This window comes from Gopherus evgoodei, chromosome 1 (assembly GCF_007399415.2).
Source record: "Gopherus evgoodei ecotype Sinaloan lineage chromosome 1, rGopEvg1_v1.p, whole genome shotgun sequence".
NCBI classification, from domain to species: Eukaryota; Metazoa; Chordata; order Testudines; family Testudinidae; genus Gopherus; species Gopherus evgoodei.
This window is the reverse complement of record NC_044322.1, coordinates 136531196-136553425: the sequence shown is the minus strand read 5'-3', so window position 1 is coordinate 136553425 and position 22230 is coordinate 136531196.

Here is a 22230-nt window from a genome sequence, read left to right as displayed (position 1 = left end):
AAAATAACAATGGGCTATGTCATGACATGAAATAATAAGCAAGTGATGCATCACAAATTAATTCCTAAAAAAGGAGCATTTGCTGGGCATGAGATGCCTTAGCCAATGGTGTTCATATTCCTGTTGGAACAGTTTGCCATGTCTCTCATATTAATAGTTGCATAATACTGTTTTACAGTACCTTAGAATACTGCAAATCCCCCAAACCTGAAGTGCAGATTGGTTGGTGTGGAGCTTTAATTTCTTAATTGGATGCATGCATGAAGTCTTTCCCCAAACTCCCAAGCTTATAATCAGAAACAAACTCCCCACAGAGACACTCCAATTCAAAGCAGCATCAGACCTTGCTAGAATAGATGCAAAACCTGTGAATGTACCTCCACTGCTATGATGATCAATATCTCCCTTCCCCTCCCCAAAAAAGCACCTTTCAAGATCCATGGGTCCTACACACTCCTATCACATGTGCTAGTGCACTGGATGAAGTACAAGTGCCCCACTAACTACTATGTGGGTGAAAGGAGACAATCGCTATGCTCTGGAATGACCTCCAATAATTGATGAGACAAACACCATCATCTGTGGGCAAATATGTTCATAAAACAATCACTCCATATCTGACCTCTCAATCTTCATCCTCAAAGGAAACCTCTAAACCTTCAAAAGAGGAGCCTAGGAACTTAAATTCACAATTCCCATAGTATCAAAGGGGTAGCCATGTTAGTCTGGATCTGTAAAAAGTGACAGAGTCCTGTGGCACCTTATAGACTAACAGACATATTGAAGCATAAGGTTTTGTGGGTGAATACCCATTTCATCAGACATATGTAGTGGCAATTTCCAGAGGCAGGTACAAATATTCAGGCAAGAATCAGTCTAGAGATAATGAGGTTAGTTTAATCAGGGAGGATGATTTAAAGGTAGCCATCCTGCAGCAAAAGAACTTCAGGACCAGATTTCAACGAGAAACTGCTGAGCTTCAGTTCATTTGCAAATTTGACACCATCAGCTCAGGATTAAACAAAGACTGTGAATGGCTAGCCAACTACAAAAGCAGTTTCTCCTCCCTTGGTGTTCACACCTCAACTGCTAGAAGAGGGCTTCATCCTCCCTGATTGAACTAACCTTGTTATCTCCAGACTGAGTCTTGTCTGCATATTTATACCTGCCTCTGAAAATTTCCACTTCATGCATCTGACAAAGTGGGTATTCACCCATGAAAGCTCATGCTCCAATATGTCTGTTAGTCTCTAAGTCTTTGTCACTTTTTATAACTCCCCCAGATATAGTCATCAACTTAGACACTGGATTTGTAGGGCTCTTTACAATAATTTGTACCCAACTTTGTCCTAGGACTGTAATTAACTGTTCACTTCACCTTGAATGGTCTCTTGCAACATCTGTTCCTCTTGTATTGTGCTGTGACACTGAGTATCTATCCAAGACCTGAAGAAGAGCTCTCTGTAAGCTCAAACTTCTCTTTTGCCAATAAAAATTGGTCCAAGAAAATATTTTTTTTCTTTTCTTTTCTAGGGAGGAGGGATAGCTCAGTGGTTTGAGCATTGACCTGCTAACCCCAGGGTTGAGTTCAATCCTTGAGGGGCCCACTTAGGGATCTGGGGCAAAAATTGGTACTTGGTCCTGCTAGTGAAGGCAGGGGGCTAGGTTGGACTTGACTTGATGACCTTTCAAGGTCCCCTTCCAGTTCTAGGAGATAGGATATCTCCTATATATTAACTCAGCTGCCTTGTATCAGAGGGTAGCCGTGTTAGTCTGGATCTGTAAAAGCAGCAAAGAATCCTGTGGCACCTTATAGACTAACAGACATTTTGGAGCATGAGCTTTCGTGAGTGAATACCCACTTCCTCAGATGCATGTAATGGAAATATCCAGGGGCAGGTATATATATGTGTGCTAGCAAGCAAGCTAGAGATAACGAGGTCAGTTCAATCAGGGAGGATGAGGCCCTGTTCTAGCAGTTGAGGTGTGAAAACCAAGAGAGGAGAAACTGGTTCTGTAATTGGCAAGCCATTCACAGTCTTTGTTCAATCCTGAGCTGATGCTGTCAAATTTGCAGATGAACTGAAGCTCAGCAGTTTCTCTTTGAAGTCTGGTCCTGAAGTTTTTGTGCTGCAGGATGGCCACCTTAAGGTCTGCTATAGTGTGGCCAGGGAAGTTGAAGTGCTCTCCTACAGGTTTTTGTATATTGCCATTCCTAATGTCTGATTTGTGTCCATTTATCCTTTTTCGTAGAGACTGTCCAGTTTGGCCGATGTACATAGCAGAGGGCCATTGCTGGCATATGATGGCGTATATTACATTGGTGGATGTGCAGGTGAATGAACCAGTGATGGTGTGGCTGATCTGGTTAGGTCCTGTGATGGTGTCGCTGGTGTAGATATGTGGGCAGAGTTGGCATCGAGGTTTGTTGCATGGATTGGTTCCTGAGCTAGAGTTATTATGGTGTGGTGTGCAGTTACTGGTGAGAATATGTTTCAGATTGGCAGGTTGTCTGTGGGCAAGGATTGGCCTGCCACCCAAGGCCTGTGAAAGTGTGGGATCATAGTCCAGGATGGGTTGTAGATCCTTGATGATGCGTTGGAGGGGTTTTAGCTGGGGGCTGTATGTGATGGCCAGTGGAGTCCTGTTGGTTTCTCTCTTGGGTTTGTCTTGCAGTAGGAGGCTTCTGGGTACACGTCTGGCTCTGTTGATCTGTTTCCTTATTTCCTCATGTGGGTATTGTAGTTTTGAGAATGCTTGGTGGAGATTTTGCAGGTGTTGGTCTCTGTCTGAGGGGTTAGAGCAGATGCGGTTGTACCTCAGTGCTTGGCTGTAGACAATGGATCGTGTGATGTGCCCGGGATGGATGCTGGAGGCATGAAGGTAGGCATAGCGGTCGGTGGGTTTTCGATATAGGGTGGTGTTAATGTGACCATCACTTATTTGCACCGTGGTGTCAAGAAAGTGGACCTCCCGTGTAGATTGGTCCAGGCTGAGGTTGATGGTGGGGTGGAAGCTGTTGAAATCATGGTGGAATTTTTCCAGAGTCTCCTTCCCATGGGTCCAGATGATGAAGATGTCATCAATGTAGCGTAGGTAGAGAAGGGGCGTGAGTGGACGAGAGCTGAGGAAGCGTTGTTCCAGGTCGGCCATGAAGATATTGGCATATTGTGGGGCCATGCGGGTGCCCATAGCAGTGCCACTGATCTGGAGACATATATTGTCATCAAATTTGAAATAGTTGTGTGTAAGTATAAAGGCACAGAGCTCAGCAGCCAGTTGTGCTGTGGCATCATCAGGGATAGTGTTCCTGACAGCTTGTATTCCATCTGTGTGTGGGATGTTTGTGTAGAGAGCCTCTACATCCATGGTGGCTAGGATGGTGTTTTCTGGGAGGTCACCAATGCATTGTAGTTTCCTCAGGAAATCAGTGGTGTCGCGGAGATAGCTGGGAGTGCTGGTGGCATAGGGTCTGAGTAGAGAGTCCATATATCCAGACAGTCTTTCAGTGAGAGTGCCAATGCCCGAGATGATGGGGCGTCCAGGATTTCCGGGTTTGTGGATCTTGGATAGTAGATAGAATAACCCTGGTCGGGGCTCTAGGGGTATGTTGATTTCTTCTGGTGTTAGTGTAGGGAGTGTCCTGAGTAGATGCTGTAGTTTCTTAGTGTATTCCTCAGTGGGATCTGAGGGAAGTGGCCTGTAGAATTTGGTATTGGAGAGTTGTCTGGCTGCCTCCTTTTGATAGTCAGACCTGTTCATGATGACAACGGCACCTCCTTTATCAGCCTCTTTGATGATAATGTCAGGGTGGTTTCTGAGGCTGTGGATGGCATTGCGTTCTGCACGACTTAGGTTGTGAGGCAAGCGATGTTGTTGTTCCACGATTTCTGCCTGTGCATGCCGGCAGAAGCATTCAATGTATAGGTCCAGGCTGTCATTTCGACCCTCAGGAGGAATCCATGTGGAGTTCTTTTTCTTGTGCTGTTGGTGGGAGGGCACCCGTGTATCAGTGCACTGTTCAGTGTTGTCCTGGAAGTTTTCTTTGAGTCGGAGACGGCGAAAGTAGGCTTCTAGATCGCCACAGAACTGTATCATGTTGGTGGGGGTGGCAGGGTAGAAAGAGAGTCCCCGAGATAGGACAGACTTTTCTTCTGGGCTGAGTGTGTAGTTGGATAGATTGACGATATTGCTGGGTGGGTTAGGGGTACCACTGTTGTGGCCCCATGTGGCAGGTAGGAGTTTAGACAGCTTACAGTCCTTTTTCCTTTGAAGAGAGGTGAAGTGAGTAATGTAGATCTCCTGTCTTATTCTAGTGAAGTCCATTTGTATAGAAGTTTGGTTATTGATGAGAGTCTCCAGGTTGGAGAGCTCTTTTTAGATGCCTTGTTTCTCTAATGTCTAAAATTGGGAATTCAATTTGAGTGGTGTAGATATATATCTATTTCATTGAACAATTATGACCTGAGTTCTTCTCTAAAACCTTGACCGTTCATCTTGTGCAACTCATGTCTTTGACCTTCAAGATATATAGTGACACATCAACTCAAACAAAACCTTTTTGCTTTAACAGAAATAAAGACTTTGAGGCAATTCATGATGCTATATTCCTACCTCTCATCTTAAGAGGAAAGAGAATTTTAATTAAATACACAGTTGAGACTTATGGATTTCACTGGCACTGTGTCAAAGTTTTTGGTTTTGCAAGCCTCCCTTTGGTTAAACCCTCACCTTTGCATGGGGAAATCCTCTTTCCTTTGGGAATTGTGGATAACTAACGGCATACATGTTTTGTCAGAGATGCTGAATGAGGATATTATATGATAACATTTCAAGAATTTAACCTTTCTTCTCCATCACAAATTTGGAAATACTTACACTGCTGTGTGGAAAAGCATTAAACATTCATCCCCATTGGCTATGGTCTTGGAATAAAAATATTTGACTGTTGTGTATCCAAAATTAATGAATGTTTAATGGAAATTCTCCTACTTAAGAGGGAAGCTGTATTATTATGGGCAATATTAGTTTCATCAATTTAGTTATTCCATACTTATGAATCCATGGCACATATCAGGGTGGCGAAACTGTGGCTTGTGAGCTGAATGTGACTCTTTTAAAGTGCAGCTCTCTGAACCTGCACCCCCACACCATGTCCCCCCATTCTCCACCTACCAGACTTCGACGGGGGAGGGGAGAAAGCTTGTGCCTCTGCCTTGCAGCAGGATGGTAGAGTAGGGGCTTTTGCCCGGGGCGGGTGAGTCCTGGGGTTTCAGCCCTGTAGGGCATACCTGCCAAGGCTTGGGGCTTCAGCAGCAGTGGGGCTAAAGCCCAGGTAGATGTGCTTCTTCTCTCAAACTTTTGAAAACTGTTGTTTGGCTCAGAGGGTCAGTAAGTTTGGCCTCCTCTACACTGAAATAAATTACCCAGAGGTGAAGGTGTAGTAGTGAGAGCTATATACGAGCTGGGAATGTCCAAATATTATCATTTAGGAAGTGCTGGAAACCTGCTATGAGTACCAGAGTGTACCCCATGAAAGAAGTAAGCACTTAACAGTAGCTCCCCTTTTCAGCAAAATGTTCAAGCATCTGCTTTAGCCCGTCCCTATTCAGCAATGCCTTCATGTACTCCTAGGTTCATTGATGTCCATGAGACTTAAGCACCATGGCAAACTCAGGACACTTAGCTACCAGGAGAGGGGTAGTAACTAGTCCCAGAAGGCTTAACCATGGAGGAATAAGGTTCAGCTGGAACAGGGGTTACCAGGGAGCTAATTAGTTTCAGGTGGCCCCAATGGCTGGAGACCTTTTTAAACCCTCCCTGGCAGGGAAGCAGGGGGGAGGAGAGAAGTAGAGTAGCTGCCAGCAAGTAGGGGTAGCTGAACTCTGAAACTTTTCTTGCAAGGCAGATTGCGCACTCCCCAGAAAGAGAGGAAAACAGAACAAGGGCCTGACTGAGAAGGGATCAGCCAAACCCCACGCAACTGTGAAGGGCTTTTGCTTTGCCCAAGCCTCTGTCTCCAAGGCTAAGAAGGACTGAACTAGCAGAGGAGAGGCAGATACTTTGCCACAGGTGGTACATCAGGAGTGGGATGTACTAGTGAGTGAGGCTCAGTGGCAAGCCATCACAGGGCAAGGTTTTAAAAAAAAAAAAAAAAAAAAAGGAGGAAAAAAATTTTTTGGGGGGAAATGAAGGAGGTACTGAAGGCGTTGATGCAGGCCACCGTGGCTCAACAAGAGGCTACCCGAGTACAGGTGGTGGCCAAGCGAGAGTCCGTACAGGTACAACAGGAGACCAACCAGCTGCTGATGAGCCAGGCGGCCCAAGATCAAGCCACCTTGACTGAGGTAGTGAACTAGTTGAAGGCCCTGACCACGATGACGCACGAGGCCCAGGGGGCCCGGCCGCTACAAGCAAGCAACTACTTACAGAAGATAGACTCATAGACTCTAGGACTGGAAGGGACCTCGAGAGGTCATAGAGTCCAGTCCCCTGCCCTCATGGCAGGACCAACAGATGACGATATAGAGGTGTATCTCCTCGCGTTCGAGAGGACGGCACTGCAGGAGGCCTGGCCCCAAGACCAGTGGGCAGGTCTGCTGGCTCCATTCCTGTGCGGGGAGGCCCAGAAAGCCTACTTCGACATGACCGCAGAAGCAGCTATGGATTACCCTCGGCTGAAGGTATAAATCCTGGCGAGGGCAGGCGTGATGCGAGCCATAAGGGCCCAGCGCTTCCACGAGTGGAAGTACCGGGAGGACAAACCACCGAGGTCCCAGCTATTTGATTTGATACACCTTGCGTGGAAGTGGCTCCACCCCAAGGCCCGTGGGCCGGAGAAGGTAGTAGAAACCCTGGTATTGGACAGGTACATGAGAGGGTTGCCGCCGGGCATACGGGGGTGGGTCCGCCAAAATGATCCCTCCTCTTATGACATTCTAGTTGCTCTCGTGGAGAGGCACTTAGCAGCCCAAGAACTTTCTCAGACCACCGGGGGAGGAAGGCGCCAGTATCAGAAACCAGCCTTTGCGCCAAGGCCCAGTTTGCCCTAGCTCCAGGCCAGAAAATGGAGGGGAGGCAGGAGGCAAAAGAGCCGCCGGCAGTCCCGGAGAGACTGGAGGACTGGGGAAGAAAGGCTCAGGGGATAAATCCCAGCAGCCCGAAAAATAGGGGGCTGCCCCAAGGGGGGTACCGCTGTTATGCCTGTGGTGAATTAGGGCATATTGCTGCCCAATGCCCTAATCTAGGAGAGCCCATGCAGTGTGAACTGGGAGATATAGGGGGACCATGCGAGCTAATAAGTCTAGTCGGGGTTGCGATGGTCCCCCAGAGGTACACTAGGCCCATTAAGCTGAATGGTATAGAGACCACAGCATTAATAGACTTGGGAAGTGCAGTCACACTGGTCTCAGGGAAGCTGGTCAGGCTGGGCCAACTATCCCAGGCCAAGCACTCGGGAATATCCTGTGTACATGGGGATATCAGCTATTACCCGACCGTCCCCGTACTCATAGAAGTTCTTGGGAACCCTGCTAAGTTGACAGTGGGGGTCGTTCCAAAACTCCCTTACCCTGTCCTTAGCAGATGAGACTTCCCGGGGTTTGATGGCCTACTCCCCAGGGATGAGGGAGAAGGAAAGAAGGACCCAAAGGGTGGCCCAGATCGGGGACCCTCTCCCCGCCTTCCACGAGTTTAGCCAGGATGTGTTCTTCCCACCGGGGAAGTCCAGGAAGACTCAGAGGGAACGGAGGGCCGATAAAAGGAGTGAGACGAGGATCCTGACCCAGTACCTGACGCCTAAGCTGGCAGGGGAAAGAGGGGACTCGGCTGACAGCGGGACGGGGTCGGCCAACTACAACCCAATTGTTGGACCGGGTTCCCCAGGCGCTGTCCCTGAGGGGGAGGCGGAGGTAGACCCCCCCGAAATAGGGCCAATAGGGACCGCACGCGGGACTTTTGGTCAGGATCAGGCCAATGATCCCATATACCACAATATTTTTAAGGAAGTAGTCGAGGTAAATGGGGTCCCAGTGGAGGGGAGAACTAAGGGCCCAGGGTCGTATTATATGATTAAAAAAGATCTGCTGTATAGAGTAGTCCGCGTCCAAGAGCAAGTCATCGAACAACTCTTGGTCCCCCTGAAGCATCAAAAAGCGGTAATGGATCTGGCCCACAGTCATCTATTTGGGGTCCACCTAGGGATGGATAAGACCCTCGATCGGATTCTACAGAGGTTTTTTTGGCCTGGTATTTATGCGGCTCTCCGGCGATATTGTTCCTCCTGTCCGGAGTGTCAAATACATGGGCCCCGACCATACTTAAGGGCCCCCCTGGTACCTCTGCCAATTATTGAGGTTCTATTCGAGCGAATAGCTATGGACATAGTGGGGCCATTGGAGAAGTCGGCCCGGGGCCATCAATATATCCTGGTAGTACTAGATTATGCCACCCGATACCCCGAGGCCATCCCCCTACAGAATGCCATGTCAAAGACCATAGCCAGAGAGTTAGTCCAGATATTCTCCAGAGTAGGGATACCTAAGGAGATCCTGACAGACCAAGGGACCCCCTTTGTTTCTAAACTGATGACGGACTTGTGTACCATGCTCCACATACTGGCCCTCAGAACATCAGTCTACCATCCCCAGACTGATGGCTTAGTTGAACGTTTTAATAGGACGTTGAAGAGCCTGTTATGGAAGGTGATTAGCCGCGATGGAAAAGACTGGGATGCCCTGCTACCTTATGTACTGTTTGCCATACGGGAAGTTCCTCAGGCTTCCACTGGATTCTCCCCCTTAGAGCTGTTATATGCCCAGGGGCATACTGGACCTGACTAAAGAAGACTGGGAAGCACAGCCGAACCCAGGGAGAAACATTGTGGAACATGTGCTGCAAATGAAAGACCGAATAGCCCGAGTCACCCCCCTTGTGCGCGAACACATGGAGAAGGCCCAAGGGACGCAACGGACGTACTACAATCGTCCAGCACGGTCCCAGAAGTTCCAGGTGGGGGACCGGGTGATGGTCCTCATACCCACGGCGGAGAACAAGCTCCTGGCCAGATGGCAGGGGCCCTATGAGGTAATCGAAGCTGTAGAAGAAGTTGACTATAAGGTCCGGCAGCCAGGTCGCCGGAAGCTGGAGCAGATCTACCATATAAATCTGCTGAAACCTTGGCAGGATAGAGAAGCTCTGGTAGCTGCGCTGGGGGCACCATCCCCTAAAGGCGATCAGCCCAACCTGGTAGGAATATCTCTGGAGCTGACCCCGGAACAACGATCCGAAGTGGTCAGCCTGATCAAACGCAACCAAGATGTGTTCTCGGAAAAGCCAGGCAGGACTACTGAGGTTCACCATCACATCTTCACAGAACCCAGAGTGAAGGTGCACGTCAAGCCATACCAGACCCCGGAGGCCAAGATTGAAGAGATTACGAAAGAGGTCATGAAGATGCTGGCCTTAGGAGTCATTGAAGAGTCTCAGTCAATGGTCCAGTCCCGTGGTTTTAGTGCCTAAGCCAGACGGCAGTATGAGGTTCTGCAATGACTTCCGCAAGCTAAATGAGGTGTCTCGATTTGACGCCTACCCTTTACCCAGGATAGATGAGCTGATTGACAGACTGGGAAAAGCCCGTTTTTCATGTCTACCCTTGATCTTACTAAGGGCTATTGGCAGATCCCCCTGGCTAAAGCCAACAAGGAGAAGACGGCCTTTACAACCCCAGAAGGACTATATCAGTACACTGTTCTTCCCTTTGGGTTGCATGGGGCCCCCGCTACCTTCCAGCAGCTGATGGACAAACTGTTACGGTCCCATGGGGAGTACGCTGCTGCCTATCTTGATGACGTCATCATATATAGCCCCGACTGGGAGATGCACCTAAGAAAGGCAGAGGCAGTCCTGGATACCCTGAGAAAGGCCGGACTGACTGCAAATCCCTCCAAATGTTCAATCGGGTTAGCTGAGGCCAAATACCTTGGATATATAGTGGGGAGGGGTGTGGGGAGGCCCCAACTCAACAAGCTAGATGCCATATAGAAGTGGCCCTGACCACTCCGGAAAAAACAGGTCCGAGCATTCCTGGGACACATGAGGTACTATAGACGTTTCATTCCCCACTTCATCACCAAAGCATGCCCATTAACGGACCTGACCAGGGCTCAGGGCCCAGACATAGTAAAATGCTCTGCTGCGGCCAAAGCCGCTTTTGCAGATCTGTGAACGGTCCTCTGCACAGACCCCGTACTGATAAACTCCTCCCTCCAGTCTGGGGCTATCCTACAAACAGATGCCTCTGAAGTAGGGCTGGGGGCAGTGCTTTCACAAATGGTCGGAGATGACGAACACCCCATCCTCTTCCTCAGTAGAAAGCTCCTGCCTAGGGAATGGAAGTACACCATAGTGGAAAAGGAATGCTTGGCAGTAAAATGGGCCGGTGAAAGCCTCCGCTACTATCTACTGGGACAGAGGTTTACCCTGGTCACATACCATGCCCCGTTGCAGTGAATGCACCAAAACAAGGACAAAAATGCAAAAGTAACGAGATGGTTCCTACCGCTTCAACCCTTCCACTTCACGGTGCAACACAGGTCGGGAACCCAACATGGCAATGCGGATGGCCTGTTGAGGGTGCACTGCTTTCTGACCCAAATAGCCCAACCCCCTAGTGTTGAGCGGGGGGAGGGGGAAATATGTGGCAAACTCAGGACACTTAGCTACCAGGAGAGGGGTAGTAATTAGTCCCAGAAGGCTTAACCATGGAGGAATAAGGTTCAGCTGGAACAGGGGTTACCAGGGAGCTAATTAGTTTCAGGTGGCCCCAATGGCCGGAGACCTTTTTAAACCCTCCCTGGCAGGGAAGCAGGGGGGAGGAGAGAAGTAGAGTAGCTGCCAGTGAGTAGGGGCAGCTGAACTCTGAAACTTTTCTTGCAAGGCAGATTGCACTCTGCCCAGAAGGAGAGGAAAACAGAACAAGGGCCTGACTGAGAAGGGATCAGCCAGACCCTGCGCGACTGAAGGGCTTTTGCTTTGCCCAAGCCTGTGTCTCCAAGGCTAAGAAGGACTGAGCTAGCAGAGGAGAGGCAGGTACTTTGCCACAGCACATACTTACATACTTTCCTGAATAGGGATGAACTTATGAAGCTGGACCTAGCTAAACACATTCTTGAATCTAGAGGAACCAGAACACTTCAGCTTGGTGTAATTCCAATGGAGTTACACTAGGAATAAATTTGGGCCTTCATTCTTAATTATATGAGTCACGTGCTTGGATAGCCTTTGACTGAAAGATGCCGACTAATTTGCTCCCAAACAATGCAGTCATTCAGCTTCATCAGTGTTACTGCCACAGACTTGGTAATTTTGAAAAGCACACTGCACCACGGTATTGCATCTGGGACTGTCACTCTATTGCATTTCTCTACTACATCTCCCACCTGTATGTCTGTTTACATGCTTGATATTTAATAGTCGTTTTGATGGGATAGCTCTATGCACAATGTGAGATGTTTTCTCACATTCATATACAAATAGATGTCTCCCATGTCACTATGGCTCCAATATTGCAAACATACATGCTTAACTTTGCTTCCGTGTATAGTTCTACTGCAACTGCCAAAAGTGTTGAACACACATGCTGAAAATGAAACACCATTAAGTGCTCTCAAGTTGAGCACCCATAATCTGAGGCGCCCAGTCAGTCACTTAAAAAAAAACAAAAGTCTTGGCCACTTTTTAAATGAACCTTTGTAATATGCTACTAAAACAAGATTATATAAATAGAGAATGTGTGTGTAGGGCAAATAAAGGGCAATTTCACAAATGACTCATGCATAAAAATGTGGATCATGGGTCTGATCAAGATTTAGAGCCCTGGAGGTTATATGAAACCTATACTACATCCTTTACTTCAACATTTTTCATTGATTGATTTATTTATTTTTTTGAGTGGTTTTCAGTCACAGGAGGCTAAGGAAGAAAAATTTGTTCACTGAAGAATGATGCAGATAAATATTTAATAGTTCTATCTTTACTATGAAGCTTTCACAATTCCCTCTTTTACTTTAAAAAATAGATTCCCATACTTTATCAACCACAGAGAAGAACAACCAACTGGCCCCACAACCTCAATATGAATCCTATCATATTTGTGCCCCTGCAGAGAGGTCCCACTGAGTCAAACAGCAGCCCCTGGAATCAGGTTGTGGGCTAAATGCCAGCAGACCTTCCAGACAGTTTTCTGACTTGTAACTGGCAGTGCCTTCCTGAACTCAGGGGAACTGTGGCAAGTCCTAGGCCTCCTACCTGTACTTGATCTTATCAGTTGCAGTTGAGCCTGGTTATGCTTTGAAACTGGAAAGGTGCTGAGTCCCGCTCCCTGTCCTGTCGTGTAAAGGAGCATTCCTCTCCCTTGTTTTCTCAATGAGATCAACAGACCAGAGAGAGAGAAATGTTTCAATGTATAAGGACCGTTCTGCTACATGACGAAAATGTAACCAGATACTGGTAGTTTGCCTTAATTTTTAAAAAAATCAGAAACATAAGAGAATCTGCTGAACCTGGGCCTCTTGCAGAGATTTCTTTTAGCTGTGTAGACCTCTGTCCTGCTGCTCTATTTTTGCTTTAAATTTTAATTAAGGGGCAAGCTTTTCACAGCAGGATTCAATCATGTTTGGCTCTGTTACATTGTAGACTTAATGGGTGTGAATAGGAACTGAATTTGGCTGAATTTTTTTATGTACCTTTATGCAGTGAGGATATACAAGACAGAGCAATTTGATTGGATGATTAATGATCCATAAAATTATGGGACAACACAACAGTACCTGAGAACTTAATACCAGCATGTCAAAGATTAATAATTCCAAGAAATGGAGAAAAATAAGTGATAAGATTTCTTTTCTTTAGCAATAGAAACGCCAATCACTCTGTTCTGTAGCAATTAACCTCTTCTGAAAAGATGTGGTGGTGAGGCCAGGGGACTTAAAGGAGAGATTTTCTGTAAGTCAATAATAAAACTGAATGACTTCTGTGACCGCAATAGCTGTGCTGCTCACCACCACCACCACCACCACCCCCCATCAGAGGAGGAAATATCCTCATTAGCTTAAAAAAATTAAATTCCAAATTTTGCTAACCCTAGAGATAAAACCAGCTAATATGTTAGCGGGGAGGAGATTTCATCGGGAAAGAGAGGCCAGGTGAAAACGGAAGGGGAAAAAAAAGTTTATTCTAAGTTAATTAGTCTTCAGTGTTTCCTACCCTTTAATTCATTTTCTAAAATGTGAACAGCAAAAAAAGTTGTACACAAGTGTTTTCTGAAAGCAAAAGTCATGTTAATATGGCATGAATTTGTGCTTCTACTGGAAGTGTTTGGGAGGCTGTCTTGGAATCTGATTTCCCTCCTCCTGTTTATTAGTGTTATCGGAGCCCTTTGAAGTCCCAGTCACCAACTAGGGCCCCATTGTTCTAGGGCCCTATACTAACAGGAAAAAAAAGGCAATTCCTGCCTCAAAACAGCTTAGACTATAAATATAGACATTTTAGTCATCTCTCAATGAGGGTACAGAACCAATACCCTGTGACTTACATGCCCATTCACCCACCATAAACAATGAATAGCAAATAGATATTTGCAAAATATGCTGTGGTTAACAAATTATAGCAGGTTTTTTTTTTCTAGAAAGCATTAAATACAATGTAGAGGGAATTGTAAAGCATTTTGTTTTTCAGATGGTCTAAAGTAAGAATGGATACACAATAATGATTTGCATTTCTCTAGTACCTTCTGTCCAAGGTCCAAGCATCAAGACATTTTATTAATAATGAATTAAGCCTTACAATAGACTGGAACTATGTAAAGATCTCTCTATTTTCAGAGTCCAGAGGATAAAGTTTTTGAAAGTGCCTAAGGACTGATCTCTAAAGGTATATAGCATTTAAAGGCACCGAGAAGAATTTTGTGCCTGAGCAGATTAGGCACCTACCTTCCATTTAAATCAATGGGAGTTAGACCTCCTAATCTTCTATGGCTCTTTTGAAAATCCTACTAGGTGCACATCTACATCTCTAAGCACCTGAAAGCCTTTGAACATCTGTCCCTAAGGCCCATTTTCAAAAGTAACTTAAGAGAAACCTACACCCTCACTGACTTCACAGAAAACCTGGCCCCACTGAAGTCAATGGGAGTTTTGTCATTTATTGCAATGGGGTCAAGATGTCAGCCTTGGTCTACTAAATCACATTTTTAAATGGGACTGAGCCCTCTAAGTCACTTAGGTACTTTTGAAACTGGTGCAACATAAAGGTATGTACTCATTTGACCTGACTGCAATAGAAAGTAGAAAGCAAGAGAGAGCCTTCATATAAAAAAAAACTTAAGAAATAATAAGCTTACCTAACCATGGCTAGTCCCTCTTCAAACTGACTACCACTCCATGTGCCAATTGCCCACAGAACTTGACTAAATTGTACATGGAAAGCGATCACATGACTTTAGAAAAAAGCAGCAAGTTGAACCAAGTGAGTGAGTGTCAGCAAATTTGTAAATTAAAACCAATAGGCTTGGAGGATTGTTAACTAGAGTTCAAAGGCAAAAATCTTCTCTGATATAGTCAATGGAGTTGCATCTACTCACGTCGAGTGAATTTGGTCCCATATCACTACCATACCAAAACTCCAGTTCATAACCTTATAATGCTCCAGCCTTCTGTAGATGAAATACAAGTATGGTATAGTTGCTTTGCTAGGTTAAAGGTTCTGATACTTTGAGTGCTGCTTTAGACAAGTTCCCTTAGTGAATTGTTCTGATGGCAAGGCACCAGTACAGAATGTGATGACACTTTTACACCTATTTTGTAAATCCTGGAGAAATCAGCTTGGATTTGAACTGTTAACAGTCTCAATAGCTACAAAACTGCTAAATTCTATGAAGTCTTCAGTCATTTACTTCACTGACACTGTCCCAGGCTAAAAATGCTCCAAGTGAACTGATCTAACACTAACGTACATGGATATTTTCTGACAACATGTGATGGCACCTTTATATCTCAGTCAGTGAAGGGATCAACCTAAAAATGTGTCAGCACAGAATCTCAGCACTGTTTTAAAAAAAAAAAAAAAAAGTGGGGTGGGCGGCAAATTCTATCAAAGCTTTTGCAGTTGTTTACATATCCTGGACATTTATTGAATATTGTCGTGCATTTGTATTGAACTACTCCAACACCAAATTGCTCTGAAAGTTTAGAACCTTTCACCACAGACGGCTCTGATGTTAACCTGCTCAAATTCTTCTTGACAGCATAGGTTCGCTAACATCTTAAGAACCATCTTTCATCAGCTGTCCAAATATTCACATGGAATTGGACATACTAGCAAAAATATCAAGAACCCATAATGTTTTAATGTTTTTAAATGTCTTATTTTATGGAGACTAACTAGCTAATTCCAGGGAGTAGAAATTACACTAGTCCTGTGTTCAGAACCAGCTACCATTAATTTTGGACATGTAGTAACAAAGCACCTTTAGACTGACAGCTGAAGTCCAGTGTTCTGTGAACTACCAATAGCTAGAAGTAGAGAGAATACAAAGAGTTGATTCTATGATCCAGGTTTAAATTAAGTCTAGACAGATATTTGGAATGAAGACTGAATAGGGTTCAGGTTTGGATTAGAGAGTGCTGAAATCTTGTGATTGTTCTTCAGCCCAGAATGATGAAAATCTTCTTAGCACCTGATTTTTATTTTTTTTTAGATTTCTGACATCTTGAATGCTAGAAATCTTACCAGATCAGTTGTTTATGTGAGATTTCTGTTTTGGGGTTGGAATATTGGGGGGCAAAAACAGCTCATGTGGCTTCATATGTATCCAAATAAAAAGGTTACACATAGTGACTACACCCTATTTAAGCTTTTTCAGAACTGACAAGATCGTATCCTAAAATGTTATGGTAGCATGATTTTTTTCTTTTGCATATAATTCTCCACTTACATATTTTTTTTAATTTAATGAACCCTTTTATGGGAGTTTTACTCTGGCATAAGGTATGTTTTGATAACTGAAGGGTGTTTGTTTTGTTTCAGTATATTCATATGTGTGAATATATTGATTTATGGCTTTGGTAATACAACCAGTATAATGCATACGCAGTGCCCTACTCTTCGTGACAGGAATATAAAAATATCAAGATGTGATTCTGCAGACAGCTCATTTCTTTCAAGAGGATTTTGTAGTTTAGAGGCTGGTAAACAATATCTGATATCAGAAGCAACAAACAAGACTATAGAAGCACAAAGAAAGGCTTTTTCAAATCGTGATGTTTGGTCATTAAAGTTTAGAATCCTGATTTATATCAGGCCTAAACCTAAGAGAAGCACCTGAAAAGGGCTAAAGCATCAATAGCCAAATGTCTTGATAAGATTTTCACGTACCCTTAGCTATACTCAGGAAATCCACACAGCTGTTTAGTGATAAATTCTCCTATAATTTGTATCAGAGTCTGCATCTTAATGCATATACATGAGTCTCTGTAAAAAATCAATTGCATTGCTTTGGATCATACATTTTATTATCCTCAAGTTCCTTGTGATAAATTAAAAAAAGAAGTGTTTATGAGTGACAAGATATTGAAGGGGAAAACATTCCTCATCCCATCTGATTGAAAAACACACTAGTTCTTTCTTATGAAAGCATCTGCAATATTGACACTTGATTTATTTAGCATATCCAGGAAGGGAAGATGTGTGACAAAGAGAAGCAAATATTGTAAACTTAACAGAAGGTTTTTAGCATTCTACAGTCCTCATCAGGAAGGTATTTAAGCACACACTTAAGTCCATCCTTATTCAGCACTATACTTAAGCACATAACTAGTTTTAAGCACATTATGTACTATGGGGAATTACACACATGCTTAAAATGCTGTACTGAATAGAGATTCTTTCCCGAAGAGGGGCCTAAATGAGGAGGAATTCAGGAGGTAGCATGAAAAAAGGCACAAAATTTTAACAGTGAAGGTAATTAACCCTTGGAACAACTTACGAGAGCCATGCTTGATTCTCCATCACTCAAAGTCTGTCTTTAAATCAAGACTGGATATCTTTCTACAAGGTACGCTGAAGGTGAAACAATAGTTATAGGCTTGATGCAGAAATTACTGGGTGAGAATCTCTGCCCTGTGTTATGCAGAAGGTCAGACTAGATTATCTGATCCCTTGTGGCCTTAAAAATCTATAGTAACTAAAAATATGTATTGTGCAAGACTAGGAAGAGGAGGCTGAAGGAGATAATGATGGAAGCAACAAAGGGAAGGAGAGGCTTGTGAAGGGGACTAGCAGGGAGGAATAAGGTGGGGCCTAGGGTTAAGCAGTGTGAGGGAAGTGAAAGTTACAACCCATGAAAATCCCAAGTGGACTAGGGAGGCTGAAGGTCCAAAGGCTGGCTCCCTGGGCTGGCTGGAGTTGTTTGCTCTTCAGCTTTCACTCTGTCATCTTCCGCAATACCTATCATCTTCCCAAAAAGCTAATTAACCACTCTCTGGAAACATGTTAACAAAGTATTGCAGTAGCCACGGAAAAGGAAACAAACAAAAACCTCTTCACATTATTAGAAGTGGACATCCAGCAGCTTCAATGGAACAGCAGCTGACATATTAGAAACATGAGACTGTCCCTTGAGAGAAATACAGTTTTTGTTTTTTAGCCTTCCCTTTGACATCTGGTGCTTCACACCAGGGTTTACACGAAAGTGAGTGGAAAAGCAACATCACCTGATCTGGCTTTTCTAAATTGTATTTGCTCTTCTAAGAAACAGAGAAGTCCCAATATTTTTATGATTCTATCTAGAGAGAACCAAAGTGATGAGGGAATTTGTAGAGGTCCTAGGCAAAGCAGAGAGGACAGGGAGGTACCAGAGACTTGGACACAGGCAGTCACATACAGTGGGTAGAGCAGGAATCAGTAACCAGGAGTCAGAGGCCAGAGTTGGACTCAGTCAGTGTCGCTACCAGAAGTGAGGCTGGGAAAATGCAAGCACAGATGCTGCTGTGGCTATACACAAATACTTTGAGTGGCCACTAAGCTACTGCTAAACTTAAGAGCTGGTCTGCTGACTCTTCCCACCAATCAGATGGCATATCCAGTCCTGCAGGCTACTACAGGCCAGCTGTGCTCGTTAGTTGCAGGCCCCGATTCCTGACAGGTATGCTACACCTCCTGAGATGTGAGCAAGCATGGCAATGTACAGAGCCTTGTAGGGAAGAACAAGATGATTAATTCTGAAGTTCAACACTATAGGGAGCCTATTAATTTATTCAAATCTGGGGGAGTCATGAGGTACAAATCAGAAAACTGATTTTTCAGCAGCTGTTTTTGAATGGAGTGGAGAGAGGTGAAGGTAATGTTGACTGTTAACTGCTGACATCCACAACATGGTTGTGAAGGGGACAGCCCTGCCTCCTGATCTCCAGTTGCCACCACACCTCTCCGCACCCCCAAAATCACTGATTGCTAGAGAGCAGGTAGGAAATCCTGCCCCCACTGCCTCTACTTCCTCCACTGGAGGATGGGATTGACACTCCAGAGCGGGTCAGTGCTGCTGCTGGAACTGTTAATTGGTTTCAGGCTACCCTGTCCAGCTCTGGGCCGGATACCCTAGAAAAGAGGCCTGCACTGCCAAGAGAAGACTACACAGTAGCAGCCATAGGTGGTGGGAGATGCAAGTGGATGTCTACAAAGTCCTAGCAGGCCCAACTTCAGCCTTTGCTTTTCTGGTTATGAAACATTGATTGGAGGCCATAAATCACCTTAAGCAGATGCAGCATGCCTGGTGCGTGTGCCTTTAGTAAGCGGGAAGCAGGCTAATAACCTACTTCAAGCTTTCACGGCAGCCTACTAGTAACTAGCACTTATATAGCATTTTTAATCCTAATGCACAGCTCTCAAAGCATCTACCATTGTAAATAAGTATCATTATCCCCACTTCACAGAGAAGCAAGACACTTAACCTCTCTGCAGCTCCATTTCTCCAAAGTTGGTCACTGAGCCAGTGTCTGAGCTGGGAATGGAGCCCCCACTAGCCCCATATCCAGCCCACTGGAACTATTCTCTTTAAATACTCTGAACATTTTTCACCCTTAAAAATGACACACTATATATAGGTTCTCTGGTAGCAGCTTAATTACATGAACTCCAAGTAAAGGAAAATGAAAGTGCAAAAATGCCCTGCTTCAGCTTTTAAGGCAAAAAAATGTAACAGGTTTCTTTCTCCCACCAGTACCAGTTTAGTCCTGCTGTCTCTTCAGCAAAAGAAGAAAGGATTCAATTTTGATTTTACCTGATCACTCCAGGAGGCTTATTCTTCCCTGCAGAATACAACTAACGTCCATTGGAGGCATATTAGAGTGTCAGTGGTAGCCCCTCTTATCCCGCAGGGGTACAGTTTTGTTCAGCTTTTTCTCCACTGATTATGCTGCACTTTTCTGGAGGCATCCAGAAACAGGATGAGCCAACACATGCCAACTGCAAATGTGCCCCCACCCCCCAAAGTCTAATGCAACACAGCCATTTGGTCTCGCTCTTGCAGAGAAAACTGTTTCATGCAGAGAAAACTGGTTTTACTCCTTCCATCACAATTTTTAAAGTGAGACTAATCAAGTTAAATTTGGCTCAAATGTAATCAATATTAAGGTAAAATAAGAATAAAATTATTATTTTTGTTATGTCATTAAAGTTGCCTGTGCCTTTACTGAAGTGCAGGATATATTTTTAATTACTTTCATACATTTAGTGCCTGGAGAAAAGTACCTGACATATATAATATAGGCACGGGCAACTCTCTATATAATTTGTTTATATAATTATACAAAATATTCAAGTTAACCAAAAGAATTCCAAGAGGCTTCTCCTTTTTGTCACCATGGAGATAAACAAAACCAAAACAGTATTTTGTCTTGACCAGGACATCTCCCTTTATATAAAATATCAGTTTGGTACAAATGCATTAGGGAAAGACCCAACTGTGACAAAGAATGGTAGGGTCGTGTTATGAGATAGATAAATCTAGATGTACAGTGGGCTTTTTCACCCTCCCAAGAAAAAAGTCTACATAAATCTATGCAAAGAATTCTAGAAATAGTCTTTTTGAAAAGACTTCTATAGTCCCTCTAAAAATGCCATTCAGAAAAGCCTCTGGAACAAACATGTAATTGAAAATATTTAAACTTTGTATACTTCTTAAATGTTGAAATGATGAATTGTTTTGAACGACATGTTTGCAAGTATTTGTAACTAAAGAAGCATCTAATGTAACTTACTACTATTACTAATATCACTCCTATTTAAAAGGTAAAATGCTTTATATACCAACATGGAACCTAATAATCTTGCTAAACAAATTATTGATTTAAGAGGCCATTTAAATATAGAAAAGTTATATTAATCAGGTATGAATTAATTACTGGCAGTGCTCAAACACCCAACTCACAAAGACAAAGAGAATCATCACTCCAAAAGTTATTAAAGAATCAACAACTTCCTTAATAACTATTTAAGCTGAAGACTATTTTTAAGGGTTATTGAATTTTAAAAAGATTGTTTTGAGAACTAAAAACAATTCTCTGTAAATAATAGATGTGTTTTGAAAACAGAATTTCATGTTCTGTTGAGCTCTAATAAAACTCTAGACATATCTCAGATATTGACTGAATAAAAAGTGTAAAACTCTAACTTTAAAGATGCCACAAAAACAATAGAAATAAACGTCAAGGAAGAAATACAACCTTAATGCATATATGCATTAACAAACTACATGTTCGTGAGATGCAGAAGCTCCTAAAGGCAACCCATGAAGTGCTGAGCCAATGAAAGAGTGACAATAGTCAATTTGAATTTAAACAAGCTGAAAGAGGAGCATTTTCCTATAATTTCATAGAAATAGAAAGAAGAACATAAAATACTGTGAAGTGAGCACCCCACGCATACACCCTCTGCTACCCAACTTAAACAGCAAGCATTCCACAACTCATTCTGTCTCTACAAGCAAGCCACTATGGACAGCTAAGAAAAACAGAGAAGACTTGAGAAGAAACCAACCCTTGGAAAACCTTCCCATGCCTTCAACATGGATTGGTGCCTTTAGTCAATGCATCTGACATTGGTCATTGCATTCATGCCAACTCTTTCAGCTTTTTTAATACATGTCTAATAATCTGATGCTTTCCTTAAAATTCCATCTGCTTGAGTCAGACAACTGCATGAGAATGTCAACACTCCGTAAAGTTTCTGTCCCTCATGGTTGTGCAGAAAAGCTTGAAAATGTGAAGCAAGTGTACCTAAGAGGCTCAGAAATCAGAAGGCAAATAAAAAGAACCCTAGACCTATTTTTAAAACATGATAGTTTTTAAGCAAATCTCAACTTTGAGGGCCTTACTCATGATATCTGAACTCTTTAGATTGGTGATACTACAATGATGGTGGCCGGATCCCAGTCTAGGTAAATCCTTGGCCTGGCTGGGTACTGCATCAATATGGGAAAACTTCAATGGTAGGATTCTTTTTCTTCTAAGGGGAGCTACCAAAGAGTAGTTCTGGCTGTAAGAAGGGTGTGCTTAAGCCTTCTGGCCTATAATGGGCAGTGCTGCCTGTGACTCTTGTCTTTAGAATAAACTAGCTTTTTTTCCATAAAGCCAGTTACAGTACATATCACTAAAACGTCTACCTTTGCAAGGGGTATCGAGGCAGCTTTTTCACCCTCCCAAGACAAATGTCTAAGTAAATCTATATAAATATATACTTAAGCCACTGTATGAGTGTGACAGATATGTCTCCATTGGTCTCATCTAAATCTCTCTCTAGTCCTGTTACTGTAAGCGGGATGACATGGCTCTGAGTCACGTCAGTGAGTTCTTTAAGGAGCAGTCCCACGAGTAGAGGAAGCAATCAGAGGGATTCCTGAAATACAAGAACAAGTGAGGGGGGCACATCATTCTGCAGGACATCAAGGTGAGCCTTACATCCAACATATTCCAAGGAAAGGGGAAGACCTCTGGGAACAGGGTTTGAAGTCAGGGATATTCTTCTTTAGGACACTAGAACATGACAACACATGTGCTCTGGGAAATGCTCAGCCCGAAGAGTAGCTCCTCTCTTGTCTGTGTCTCAGGAGCAGAAGATCCTGGTGTGCTGATACCATCCCTAAAGTGCCCTGACAGAGGGGCCTGTGCAGGTGGTATG